Genomic DNA, 14,560 nt, shown 5'->3' with positions numbered 1-14,560 from the left:
ACCCGGTGGTGGACGCTCCAGAGCGGGAGCTACAGCAGTCTGGAGACGGGGACATGGGCCCAGAGGAGGAGGACAGCGAGGAGACGGCGACCCTCGCCCTGGAGCCAGTCACCCAGACCTCTGAGGCCTCCCAGGCGTCATCTGGCGCGGGAGAGGAAGCAGAAGGTGAGTACAGTGAGTTTGTGTCACACCCGGGGGGGGGGGGGGAGGTAGGTGGGTGGGTGCACAGTGGGTGATGCACAAGGGAAACCTGTCATGCTCAGGCTGATGCCCAGGTCACACACACACACACACACAGCGTGACCTTCAGAATGTCTGCTTCCCCTGTCTCAAGGGAGAGGGCATGCCCTTTTGGACAGCTGTTGCACACATGACTGATTGTGATAGAAATGTAGCCGTGTTACTCTGATCTGAGGAAGTGGGTCTGGCCCTGGAAAGCTCATCCCCTAATAAACCATCCTGTTAGTATTGTAAGTGCTACAGAGTCCAGTTTATAGGACTGATTGTGTCTTCTTCTTTTCCTCCACAGCCGGACCAGCCGTGGAAGAGGGCCGCAGCACCCCAGCCCCACCTCCATCTCCATCTCCATCTCCATCTCGGAGACATGGGAGCCGCAGACACAGGCGTGTCTACGCCGACATCCTCCGGCAGCACGTCGAGGCTGTGCAGGAGCAGAACGCCATCCTGCTACAGAGGGCGGAGGCAGAGGAGCGGTGGCGTGATCGGCTCATGAATGAGCTGGTCCTGCAGCGCACGGTGCTGTACGCCACCCTGAGGGAGGTCAGCGGCTTGCCTGCTGCTGTGCCTGGTCCTGCTCCTCCAGCACCCCATGACCCCACCCCACCAAACCCCCCTTCCACAACAGCAGCCCTTTCCCCCCTTGGACCTCCCTCTCCCCCAGCCCCCCCAGCCCCCCAGCTCCCCAGCCCCTCTCTCCCCCTGGCCCTCCTCTCCCCCAGGCTTCCACGTCCCAAGAGCCCCCCAGCAGCCAGCCAACCGACAGGTGCATCACCCGATCCCGTAGCCGGGGAGCACCCCAAACACGAGGCCCAGCCAGGAAAGGGAAATCTGCCAAGCCCCGTTCAACCTGATCCCCTTCCCCCCTCCAGGTTTCCAGTCCCCTTCCCCCCTCCAGGTTTCAATCACCCCCATCACCCCACTTATTAAGCACAAACAAAGGGTTAAAGGAACTGTTTGTTTATTGTATATAGTTTGGCAACAACAGAAATGAAAAAAAAAATTTGTTATGTTTGCCACATTGTTTGATAATATTTACAAAATTATAAATAAGTAAAGAGAACATTTTATTTTGAAACACACCCTGGTGTAAGTGATGTGTCCAAACTGGGTCAGGAGATGGGTTGTGGAGGGAAGCTTCTATTGGGGGCCAGGGCCCAGTCCCCAGGCAGAAGCCCCTCAGTGCACTCAGTGGCCTCCACTGGAGAATTGCTCCCGGAGGGCCTCACGGATGCCAACTGCAGACCGGTGAGCCTGGCGGATGGCAGCTGTCCGGGGCTGGGCAAAGAGCCTCTCCTGGGCATCAGCAGCTCTCCCCCACCCTGGTAGGAAGGCCTCCCCTTTCCTCTCCACGAGGTTATGGAGGACGCAAAACGCGGCCACCACCTCGGGGATGTTGGTCTCCCCAATGTCGAGGCGTGTGAGCAAGCACCGGAATCTGCCCTTTAAACGGCCAAACGCACATTCCACCTGGTTGCGAGCCCGGTTAAGGCGAGCATTAAACTGCTCCTTGCTCGCATCCAGCTGGCCGGTGTAGGGCTTCATCAGCCATGGCATCAGGGGATAGGCGGCATCAGCCACTATGCACACCGGCATGTGCACATCCCCAACCACAAACTGGCGATGGGGGAAAAATGTTCCTGCCTGAAGCCTCCGGTAGAGGTACGAGTTTCTGAAGATGCGGGCATCGTGTGCCCGCCCTGACCACCCAACACAAATGTCCGAAAACTGTCCACGATGGTCGACCACGGCCTGGAGGACCATAGAAAAGTAGCCCTTTCGATTGATGAATTGGGCTGCTCGATGGGGCGGTGCACGGATGGCAATGTGTGTCCCATCGAGCGCTCCTCCGCAATTGGGGAAGCCGAGGGCAGCAAAGCCGGCCATGACGCTGTCCAGATCCGGTAGACAGATGAGCCTGTTGAGCAGCTCCGAATTGATGGCCCTCACCACCTGCAGAACGAGACAGACAACAAAGTGTTAGAAGGGGTGCCTTATGTCTTAGGAGGAGAACCCACCGCCCACCTTCCCTCTCAAACAAACAGCCCGGGAATCCCCTCCTCAGAACCCCCCCCCACAATTCAGGGTGAGTGGAGGAGCTCCCTCCCACTCCCACTCCCACTCCCACTCCCACTCCACTTGGCCCTTCCTGACAGTCTCCCTTCCCTCCACCCCAAACTGTGACTGTCCCCAGACAATGACTTACCTCCATCAAGACGGCCCCGACAGTAGATCTCCCCACGCCAAATTGGTGTCCCACGGAGCGGTAGCTGTCGGGGGTTGCCAGCTTCCAGAGGGCAATGGCGACCCTCTTTTCCAGGGGGATGGCGGGCCGCAGGTGGGTGTCTTGCCATTGCAGAGCAGGGGCGAGCCAGGTACAGAGCTCCTGGAAAGTGGTCTTTCTCATGCGGAAATTCCGTAGCCAGTCTTGGTCATCCCAGATCACCATCACGAGCCGGTCCCACCATTCAGAGCTGGTGTCAACCTCCAAACACGCCTGTCCACGAAAAAGTTCGGAGGCAAGGGCAGTGTGGCTGCCGGACGGAGGAACCCCTCGTCCCTCTGGTCTGGGTCCAGCTCGGGAAGGAGCATCATGATTGTCTCATGAAGATGCAGCAACAGCTGCAGTATGGTGGTGTGGGGCCATCGCCTGCCCAGGGGCAGCTCTGGCTCCATGCCAAAAATAAGGGTCTGCAAGCAGAAAAACCTCAAAAGAAAAAAGCTGCTGGGGTGTCCCAGGAAGCTGAGCACTCCAAAGCAGCACTGCAATGCCTTGCAAAATTCCTCAAGGGACAGCAAAGGCAGCTGCAGGAGCAGAGCAACGAGTGTTCAGGAGTGTCCCTTTAACCACGCGTCTCTGCAAAGGGCAGGCAGGCAGCACCCGGAAGGAAATGCTGCCCCCATGCCCTGGCAGAAGCAGTTCCGGGTGGCTTTCAATTTCGAAAGAGCGTCCAGCAGTCTGGATGCTCTTTTTCGAAATAGCGGATCGATCTTTCGATCCGCGCATTGTAGTCTAGACGCGCTCTTTCGAAAGAGCCTCTTTCGAAAGATGCTTTCGAAAGAGGCTCTTTCGAAAGAAGCCTGCAGTCTAGACACAGCCCTAGAGTACTGCATTTAATTCTTACAGAAATCCAGTCCTTACAGGAAGGATATGTACTCATTGTAGAAAGTCCAGTGAAGGGCAAAACAATGACTAGGGAGCTGGAGCAGATGACTTATGAGGAGAGGTTGAGGGATTTGGGCTTATGTAGTCTATAGAAGAAAAGCGTGAGGGGGGAATATGATATCAGCCTTCCGCTACTGAAGGGGAGTTCCAAAGAGGGTGGAGAGAAACTGTTCTCAGTGGTGACAGATGACAGAACGAGGAGCAATGGTCTGAAATAACAGCGGGGAAGGTGTAGGTTCACATTAAGAAAAAACTATTTCACTAGGAGGGTGATGGAACACTGGAATGGGTTATCTAGGGAGATGGTAGAATCTCCATTCCTAAAGGTTTTTAAATTCCATTTTGACAAAGCCCAGGCTGGGATGATTAAATTGGGATTGGTCCTGATTTTAGCAAGAGGTTGGACTCAAGGACTTCCTGAGGTCTTTCAACTCTATGATTCTATGTGTCTCTGTATTGTGATGTTCTTCTGGCTCCCTTTTTTAGGGAAAAAATGGGGTGAAAGATGCTAAGCACAAACACAGTACATGTGCTGAGGCATATGATTTTAAGTTTAATGTAATTTTTTTTCACAAAATGCACAGTCAGCCTGTGGAACTCCTTGCCAGAGGATGTTGTGAAGGCCACGACTATAACAGGGTTCTAAAAAGATCTTGATAAGTTAATGGAGGACAGGTCCATCAAAGGCTATTAGCCAGGATAGGCAGGGATGCAAAACCACGCTCTGAAGTGTTCCTAGTCCCTGCCAGAAAATGGGAATGAGTGATTCAGGATGGTTTACTTGATTACCTGGTCAAATCAGTGACATGGGGTGATTCACTTTCAGAAGACAAGCTACTAGGTTAGATGGACCATTGATCTGACACAGTAATCATCAAGAAATGAAAGTCATTTACTAACTTAAAGCAAGTAAACATTCACACACAAATGAATTACAGTCTTATGTTCCAAAAAGGTGATAGTAACTTCTACCATGTATGTAAGATCTACATGTGCTAATCCAAATAAGCAACCTCTGGATCCCTTGTTTATGCTTTAAAAATATCACCTTCTCTGAAATCCAATTCCTTCTTATTAGGTATTTTTATTCTCTTTCCCCAGAGTTCAAACTGATGAGATGAGTTTATGTGCAGGTTCTCCCTTCATGGGTATAGGTGGGAACCATCAAGAAAGACTTTGTCCCAAGGTGTTTCATAATGGCTCAATTGGTTTCAAAGGAACCTGTGTTCAGGACTAGTACTTCACACTGGTTAATACTTCCTTCCTGTTTGGCGAGTTACACAATTACAGAGATATACAATGTGAACTCTCGATATAACACGTAGGGGCTGTGTCTACACTACACCCCTTTTCCGGAAAAGGGATGCAGTTGAGACAAGTCGGAATTGCAAATGAAGCAGGGATTTAAATTTTCCCCGCTTCATTTGTATAAACATGGCTGCCGCTTTTTTCCGGCTCGGGGCTTTGCCGGAAAAAAGTACCAGTCTAGACGGGGATCTTTCGGAAAATAAAGACTTTTCCGAAAGGTCCCTTATTCCTGATTTTAAGAGGAATAAGGGACCTTTCAGAAAAAGCTTTATTTTCCGAAAGATCCCCGTCTAGACTGGTGCTTTTTTCCGGCAAAGCCCCGAGCCGGAAAAAAGCGTCAGACATGTTTATACAAATGAAGCGGGGGATATTTAAATACCCCGCTTCATTTGCAATTTCGACTTGTCTCATCTGCATCCCTTTTCCAGAAAAGGGGTGCAGTGTAGACACAGCCCTATAGCCCATGGTATAAAGCCATATGTGTGATAAACACATGCAACATTCTACTAGCCTTTCATAAAAGCTAAACACTAAACACAATCTGGTCAATTTAATATCAGTTTCAAGTGCTAACACACAGGTGAACCAGACAGGTTTCCAGCTATGCATTTGTCAGGGCTCAATGAGGCCCATGGGCCTAGGCAGGAGCAGGCAGCTGGTCTGCCACATCACAGAGTCCCTGTTTTAAGTTATAAATCTCAAGATGAGGCACAGGTGGGCTCTGTTGTTATACTTGAAAGAATTTTACAGGACCTTTTTCAGGGGGATAAGGCAAAATACCACATTTATTGACACTATAACAATATTTTGTTATAAACATATTCACACATACACACATAGAGAGAGAGAGAGAGTCTTACCCTTGCTTAAAGTTTCTAGTTTGTTGCTTACATTAAGTCACTGGCCAGACGAATTAAATGTGAGTGGAAAGAGCAGGGGCTTCTCTTATTCGAACCAATGCTCCAAACTTGACAAGACGAGACCCGGAGATTTATGCAAGACTCCCCATTTTTATAGGGCTTTTCTCCATTCAGGTTTATATTTTTTGTTTGTTAGCTTTTAATTAATTACCATTAGTTCTGTTTAACATTTATTTGGAAGGCTTTGTTTTTGTTTTTTTTGTTATTTTACATGAGTATGTTGGTGTCTTCTTCCCAGAGTTATTCCAAGGCTATCTTATTTGTAAAGGGGTGCTTGCTCCTATCTTTAAGTCTATTTATATATTCTGCACTGGTCTGTTTTATATTGGGCTCAATTGATGTTACCTTGATGCCTGTGAGTTTTTCATCTTCTTTGACCATCTGGACTCTGGAACTGCCAAGACTTCAAGTTGTTAACCTTTGTTAAATACATTTCATAGTCATTTTCTTCCCCTCCCCAGGAATTACATAATTGTTTTACATGGGGAAAGGGATGCAGTTGCCTTAGTTATAGTTCCAATACAAAGCTTTTATTAGTACAAACTTTTAATTATTTATTAGTTTCTCTATAACACAATTTGCATTTTAATTACTCCTAAGAGCAACAGAATTATCATGCTGAATTACAAGGATCCTTCTGATTTCTTTCAATTTTGACATCAGATAGAGACACATGCAGTCTGCTTGATGATTTTTACCAAGGGCCGAGAAGACTGTTCCTCCCTGATAACCAGAGAAGGGTGGCCGGCAGAGTTATAGTAGTTTAACATTTATACTCACACTACACAAGACATTATAAAACTCTGTTGTCTATACTGTTACAGACCACCAAACTGAACAAAGGAATGGGACAAGCAGCTCCTTTAGCATCTCTCTGTATTGTATAGAAAAAGAAATTAAGTTATTCTGAGGGATTTGAATCTTGGGAATGTGAGCATGAGGTCTCATGGCACCACTAGTAAAACATTCCTTGGGGTTTTTTAAAATGAGAGCTGGTAACTGTCTAACAAAGTATTGTAGTCAACTCACAGCCTTATTGTGACAGATAAAGGTGAAGTAAAACATGGTGGTTGCCTATTACAATGGGGCCTGAGAGAAGGCTGAGAGAGTGGAGCCCACAGCTGAGGCAGATGCAGCCAATTAGCGCACAGGTGCGGCTGTATAAATAAGGTCTCCTGGAAGGAGAACAGAAACTCTTGCTGGGGAGCAGGGGGGATCTAGCTGCCAGGAAAGCTGGAGGCTTCCTGAGGCAGAGCTGTGCTGGGGAGCTCTCCCTGACCTCATTCCCAAGCTGCAGGGCCTGAGGCGAGGTCTACGGAATAGTAGGGCTGCAGAGAGACAGTCAGAATAGAGAAGGCAGCAGGTCCACTTCTCTTTGACAATGATGAGTGGACATTTCAGACTGCAGTTTGCCCCTGAGGCAGAGGCTAGATGAGGACTGGCAGTAGGTCACTGAGGCAAGGTAGATATAGGAGAATTGGGGGTTCCCTGGGAGCGGAGCACCTCAGAGTTCAGGGCACTCTCTTAGGACAGTACTAGGAGAAAAGGGCACAATGGACAGGAAGGGACACTGGACTGAACTAGTAGAAGACCTGAAACCGAGGCTTGAACATTGACCAGCTGAGGGTTTTCTGAGGCAGGAGAGCTGATTTCCCAAGTGATGAGCGGAAGGCACCATGGGAGTGAGTGCTCACCCCGTGACACCTAGGTATAAGTGATCGCAACCTAAGGTAATCTATTTGCAAATAGGATGTAGACTGGTCAAACTAATCTTTTCCACGCTACCCCTCTGAGGTTATGTCTAGACTGCAGAGTTTTTGCACAAAAACTCGCAGAGCGTCTATACTGCAAGAATGTTTTTGCGCAAGTAAACTTACAGTAAATCTGAAGAAAAGAGGAGGGTTTGTGCAATAGTTATTCCTCTTTCTACGAGGAATAAGCCTTTTTGTGTGAGAGCTCTTGCACAAAAAGGTGTGCGTGGACAGGAAATGGGTTTTTTTGAGCAAAAACAGCCTATCGAAAGAAGCACAGGTTCCCTGGTGGCCATGCTGTTAATAGCAATAAGAGTTTTCTTTCGAGAGAGCATCCATGCAGTCTGAATGCTCTTTTGCTCAAAAGCTCATCACTCTTCCGATGTGCTTTTGCAGTGTGGACGTGTTCTTGCACAAGAAGCCTGCAGTCTAGATGTAGCCTGAGACTTACAGACCGGTCAGTTAGACACATAAGGGCTACGTCTACACTGGCCCGTTTTCCGGAAGGGGCATGTAAATTTCACTAGTCGTCGTAGGGAAATCCGCGGGGGATTTAAATATCCCCCGCGGCATTTAAATAAAAATGTCCGCCGCTTTTTTCCGGCTTTTAAAAAAGCCGGAAAAGAGCGTCTAGACTGGCCCCGATCCTCCGGAAAAAGTGCCCTTTTCCGGAGGCTCTTATTCTTACTTTGAATTCTTATTCTTACTTTGAAGTAAGAATAAGAGCCTCCGGAAAAGGGCACTTTTTCCGGAGGATCGGGGCCAGTCTAGACGCTCTTTTCCGGCTTTTTTAAAAGCCGGAAAAAAGCGGCGGACATTTTTATTTAAATGCCGCGGGGGATATTTAAATCCCCCGCAGATTTCCCTACGACGACTAGTGAAATTTACATGCCCCTTCCGGAAAAGGGGCCAGTGTAGACGTAGCCAAGCTGTGTCTACATTGGCATCCCTTTCCGGAAAAGGGATGCTAATGAGACACATCGCAATTGCAAATCTGCGGGGCATTTAAATATCCTCCGCGGCATTTGCATTTACATGGCTGACACTTTTTTCCGGCTTGGAGATAAGCCGGAGAAAAGCGCCAGTCTAGACATGATTCTCTGGAAAATAAGTCCTTTTCCGGAGGATCTCTTATTCCTACTTGAAAGCTCTGGGCTGGCATAGTTATACAGCCCTGTTCTAGCTGACCGTAGCATTCCCCAGGCCCATCCTAGCCAGTTGGCTGTAGTGAGCACAATCCTGCACTGACCTGCAGGTTTCAAAGGCAGGGATGGCTGGGTCTGCTGGCAGGATGCTTGCAATTCAAAGATCCCCTTTGGGCCTTCCAGCTACATGAGAAATGAGGATAGAATTACCTAGCTCCATCATGTCACTCAGTAATTCTTTCCCTCTCTGAGCCTTTGCCAGTCTTCTCAGTTCTTATATCAAGCTCATCACTGTGGTTCATGATCTCTTTAAGCTGAGCTGCAGAAATCACCAGCTTCTTGTTCTAGCCATCAGATATACTCCCCTCTCATGCTACGGATAGAATGAAGGTGTCCTGACACCTGGCTTTCTCCATTCTCTTCACTAGACCCACCCCTCTCCCAGAGCAAAATATAGGACCCAGAACAACCTTACTAGGCAGCAGATTTCAAACAAACATAGGGAAGTATTTCATCATACAGTGCAGTTAGCCTGTGACACTCGCTGCCGTGGGATGTCATGAAGGCCATGAGTATAATTGGGTTCATAAAAGAATGAGAGAATTTCCCAGAGTTAAGTCCATCAATGGCTGCTAGCCCAGGTGATCAGGTAGACAACTCCATAATAAAGCTATAGCTAAATCTCAGAAGCTCCTGGCACTGGCCACAGTCAGAGACAGGAGACTAGACTGTTTGAACCATTAATCTGATTCAGTGTAATCATCCCTATGTTAATCCTGACTTCCAGTCCTGCCTTGATGCCCCATCTGTGACAGCCAATCAGAGCACCCCAGCCCCTCTACTTTTAATCAGTTAACTGATTAAATGATTAACTTTAATTGTTTAAGAGGTTAACAGTGTAAACAAAATTTACATCTGTACTGTAAACTCTTTGGGAATTGAGTGTTCTAGGTATACATTCATACAGTGGGCTCCTGATCTCAGCTGTAGCCTAGTACTACTATTGTAACACTGATAAGAATACATTGATTTACACTACATGTGGCTCTGGCCTGTATGTGCAAAGAGTTTTCATTACTGTACTTCATTAATACTTGGATTGTAATATTAGCCCTAATATCATTCACATGTAATCTAGTGCAATATAAATATTTTTTTCTCTGCTTGAAAAAACCTGGTTTCAGGTATTTATTTAATGGAAATGATGTTTACCCTAAAAGTTAATTAAATGTAGCACATTTGAACTACTTTGGGGGGGGGGGAAATACATATTTGAGGCAAGAGCAGGCTTTCCTGAAGGTTTGAGAGGAAAAGCCAAATTATAAACTATGGTTAGCTACATAGTTTCAAAAATGTAAATGATCGACAGACGGTGATGGCAGAAGATATCCCAGGTCTTAGAACTCTGCAGGGACTGTCAGACCCGTCTTGCTAAGTATCTGCAGCACAGGGCTAGTCAGTCATAGTGAGGCATCTGCTGACATTGAAATGCACTAAAAGATATTAGGAAAAAATAGCTCTGATGATTTCTAATACTACAGTATATTCAAAGAATGACGGGAAATAGAGAAATAGCACTGACCCACGTCCAGGATATGATTGTAAATCTAAGTATATCTTTAATGTCACCACACACAAAAAAGCAATTACGGTCCCAGAAAACATAACACCTTCAGACACAATGTACTGCACAGCTCAAACTACATGGGAAGTTTTATCATCTCACTGAAGAATACAGAATGTCTGCTGTAGTTGCTATTGAAAAGTAAGAATATTGATGGATTACCTTGACCTCATCGTATACCACCAGTCAAAAGATGATGAATGGCTCTTTGTCTATTAATCAGGAAATATGAGGTATTAGTTTTCTCATGAGTATCAAATTAGGAAAGCTGTCAAACAGACTGACATGGATAACAATTAGGTACTGTATTTCAAGTTATTTACCCAGTGATAATGTTAATGGAGGCATCAAAGACCAATTCCATGAATTTTTCAAGTGGCTATCTGAATTTTTTCTGGCGAGCTTAATTTATTATCAACCAATACACAACCTATTGAAATAATAGAATTCAGAAGTATGTCAAGCACACCCGTAGCTGCAAAATAGAAAGACTGCCTAGTGTACAAACTTACAGCACGGGAACATTTTATTGATGTAGAGTGGCTCCTCTGAACAGATCCAATTGTGCTGAGATGATAGTTAAGAATTCCTATATCAACAAATAGGAAAGATTACATTACTTTTTCATGCTATGAGAAGTTCCTCTTCCTTCTCCAAGTGTACACGGAAGGCCCAGTTCTACACCATTGATTAGGGTAGAGTTGCTGTAATGTAAATGAGAGGATAATCAGGCCTGAATGTTAATATTTCACATTTGAATTTACCACACATTTGCCACTGCAAAAGAATATTTGAGAGAAGGCTATCTATTCTCTTTCATGCAATTGTATCACCTACACTTTTACTTTCTAGATTCTAAATAAAGCATCTCAATAAACAATACTATATAAAAATCATTACCAAGCTGTGTAGCTTGCTGGTCTAAAATCCCTTCCCTACTTTGGAAATCCAGTGAAATGACCTATAATAGAATGCCTTCAAAGGCATAAAATGGTTAACAAAAGTATCATAGCAATATAATTCAATACATCACAATTTACTTCAAATATTTAATAAAGAGAAATTCAGACTGAATCTGTATTAGTATTGCTTGGCTGGTAGCACTATTACTTTGGGAACAGCAAGTTGTGCATTCAAGGTTCACACAAGGGGGCATATTCTGATATCCAACACATTGGTGTAACTGACACAGGGACTGTGCTCAGCAGTTCAATGCAGTGCAAAATTCAGACACAATGAACAGTTAAACATTGTCTCAGATTTTACTTTGAATCCAAATCTCTGATGTAAATCACACAGTAACTTTTTTTCAAAATCCATGCAGGAAGGCATCACTTCTTTCACCAAACAGACTCATAGGCTATGTAGAAAATACTGTGTATTGAGTATGTAATGGTTGATGACTGCCTATACATTCCTATATTGAGTTCATTGCTTTATATGTAGTTCCTTGTAGGTTACCTTGATTGTGAAATTATGCTAAATTAGTCCTTGTTCTGTTTCAAACCTTGTTCTTTCTGCTCTAAAGCTAAAATCTCAGCCTTTCTACCATACTAGCTTAGAGCAGGATGTGAATAATCTTCACTGTTCGCCCAAAGAAGCCTAAATAGATTGACATCTGATGAAATTCACTCGATAAACTTAAATGTCAGGAAGTCATCGTAACTGTGTCATACCCATTTCTTTAACATTATGTGGGAGACATCTTGTTACAGATTTAAGTAACCAAAACATGCAAAGTGATTCATAAACTCAGTGGCTCATTCAGAGTTATGGAACCCAGTTTTCCTTAACTGACTAACTGGGGCCACACTAGTGAATGAAGCAGAGGACACAGTCTGATGGTATCTGTAATCCAAATCTCCTGCTCAGGAGTAGTTATTTCCCTGCACTGTCCTCTTGCTCCATGCCAGTCAGGTAAATCCAGCAGGGCTGCATTCATGCAGGGGCTGTCCAGATGTTGTGTAAGTCCTCCCTTCAGAGGAGAGACTTGTAGGGTGTCAAGTGGGAACTGATGCATTACTTTAGCATGTTATAAAAGGGGCATACTGCTTAGTGTGCTGCTTGCTCTCCTTGCAATGGTGTGTCAGCCATTTTCTCCCCACACACTTTTCTGCATAACAGATATGCCACAGCTATTTTTTTTTTGTGTAGAGAAGAAATATGTCTGTAAAACAAGCTAGTGCATATTGTATAATCTCCTTTTCTTCCTTCCATGCCCCATCATAGCACTAGTTTTGCACACTGTGGACTGGAAGCTGAAGGGTGGGCAGTGTACTCACCATTCATTTTCAGAATGCATTGGAGTATACAGACAAGAGGATAATGTCTGTTGTGCTTTACTGAGTGACCATCAACATGTTTACATGCTGACTGCTTGTACAGCCAAAAACTTTTTGTTTACAGGCACTTCTTAATAACAGACAGAGCTGAAGTACATGGTGATATTTATTCTTGCCCAGTTCAGGTTTGTTGCTGTCAAAGACGAGTACAATACAGTGCTCATATTCCGGATTATTATTTCCTATAAAGTCCTAGAACTGGTATTATTGGGCATATTCTGTTCCTTTTGCCAGGAAGTAGTCAAGCTTGAGAACATGTGACAGTGCAACAGTGTGCTATTGACAATGTCAGGAAAAGCTTCCCAGAACCTGCGAGTTATGTGGAAAATACTGTCTGCCTTCAGGGGGTAAATGAGGCCTCCAGGAAACCTCACCTCTGTTAGGTTATTTTCTGTGACTTTGCATAGACATACATGGCTCATATATTAGATGCTATGGTGTTTAGGGCATTGGAAATATCCTAGACACAGAGTCAGAGCCGGTCAAATAGTGGAAACTATTTTTGTGAAAATTTGTTCAAATTTAAAATTGGATCTGAATAGCCAGGCTCAATTATTTGTCTTTATTTTCAGCAAATATGCCACTCATCAAATTTCACTGGTCTGACTTGAATTGTATTGCTCCCTGAAAGTGAATGTCAACGGTATGTATGTATGTATTTGCAAAAACTAAACACAAGTTTTACATGTGTCAGCATACGTTTCAGAAGTACTCTGCAGTCATATGGCAAGAGAGCAGAAATAAAATCTTATCAACCACAGTTACTCAAGATAGCTTTTGGAAAAAATATAATAAATTTGCAGAGAACAACTCACAACCAATAGAGACAGTTGCAAAAATTCACACAAACATTTGACACATTTTCAGTAACACAAATCTGAGGAAATTACAGTATGCTCATACGCCTTAAGGAATAAAAGAGGCTAAATTAATCAATTAAGTTACTTCTTACAAATGATTCACTCAATATGGATGATTCATTTATATAGAATGAACAGTCTGTGTTAAAAATGATGGAATGTCAGCAGCCACCTTAAATATTCTATGGGCGGGGAAGAACTATTTATTAAAGAATTTGTTGCTGACCTGAGATGGTCTATCACCTGTTTCTTTGAGAACTGTTTCAGTCCCTAATTTAACAATCCCATGGAGGAATAAAATGTTATCAGGCACAGGCCAGAAGAGTTTGTAAGAATGGCATCTTCATTTTGTACCTCATCATAAGTACAGGAAATAAAAAAATTGGGATTAGAACTGATTTCACATTTGCTTTCATGATATCCTAACTACATCAATATATTTAACAGAACATAGCACAGGAACACACTGAATCAATCTGAATGAGTATGTGTAAAATGTATTCAGTAGCATTTAATATTTTAAAAGTTTTAAAAAATACTCTAAAAAATAAATCTTTAAAAGTCTGTACATATCCATAAATAAATAAATAAATAAATAAATAAAATAAAATCCAGACAAAATAAATGGGGACCTGACTATGAAAATTCACTGAAAATTACTGCAAAGGATTCCCACTGAAAAGGAATGCTGGAACATGCAAATTCTTTGCAGATTTAATATAAGGCATTGTGCTTTACCTACTGAAATGTGGTATTGATTAACATACATTACTTGACTTATGCCACTATTCCATGTGGAACATAGGGACTTCATCACTTTCTGTCTCTGGAGGTCTCTTGCTTCAGTCTTTTTAATAGTTTTACATTCTATTTCTGTTGTGAATTTCCAAGTTATTTTGTCACTTCTTGCCCTGGGGACTGCAGTTTAGTGTTGTTACGTTTTTCAGTTCTTTTCTCCATGGGTGTCCTAGCTATCTTCATTTTTGTTCCATATTTTTTTCTCCTATTAGTTTCTGTTTCATGCTCCTCCAAAGTTCTTTCTGTGATTTTTTTTCTTGACATCTGATATTAAGGTTTTGTTTAAGGGCCCTGTCTGTAAAAACTTGGAATGTAGATACTGTAATAAGGTTTTGATAAGCATCAAAGTTTCAGTGCCATATAATACAGAGACATGCTTACACCTCTTTGTGCTCATATTCCCCACCCT

The sequence above is a fragment of the Pelodiscus sinensis genome, chromosome 9 (assembly GCF_052426305.1).
Source record: "Pelodiscus sinensis isolate ZL-2025 chromosome 9, ASM5242630v1, whole genome shotgun sequence".
In the NCBI taxonomy this organism is placed as follows: domain Eukaryota; kingdom Metazoa; phylum Chordata; order Testudines; family Trionychidae; genus Pelodiscus; species Pelodiscus sinensis.
This window is presented reverse-complemented; position numbering follows the sequence as displayed.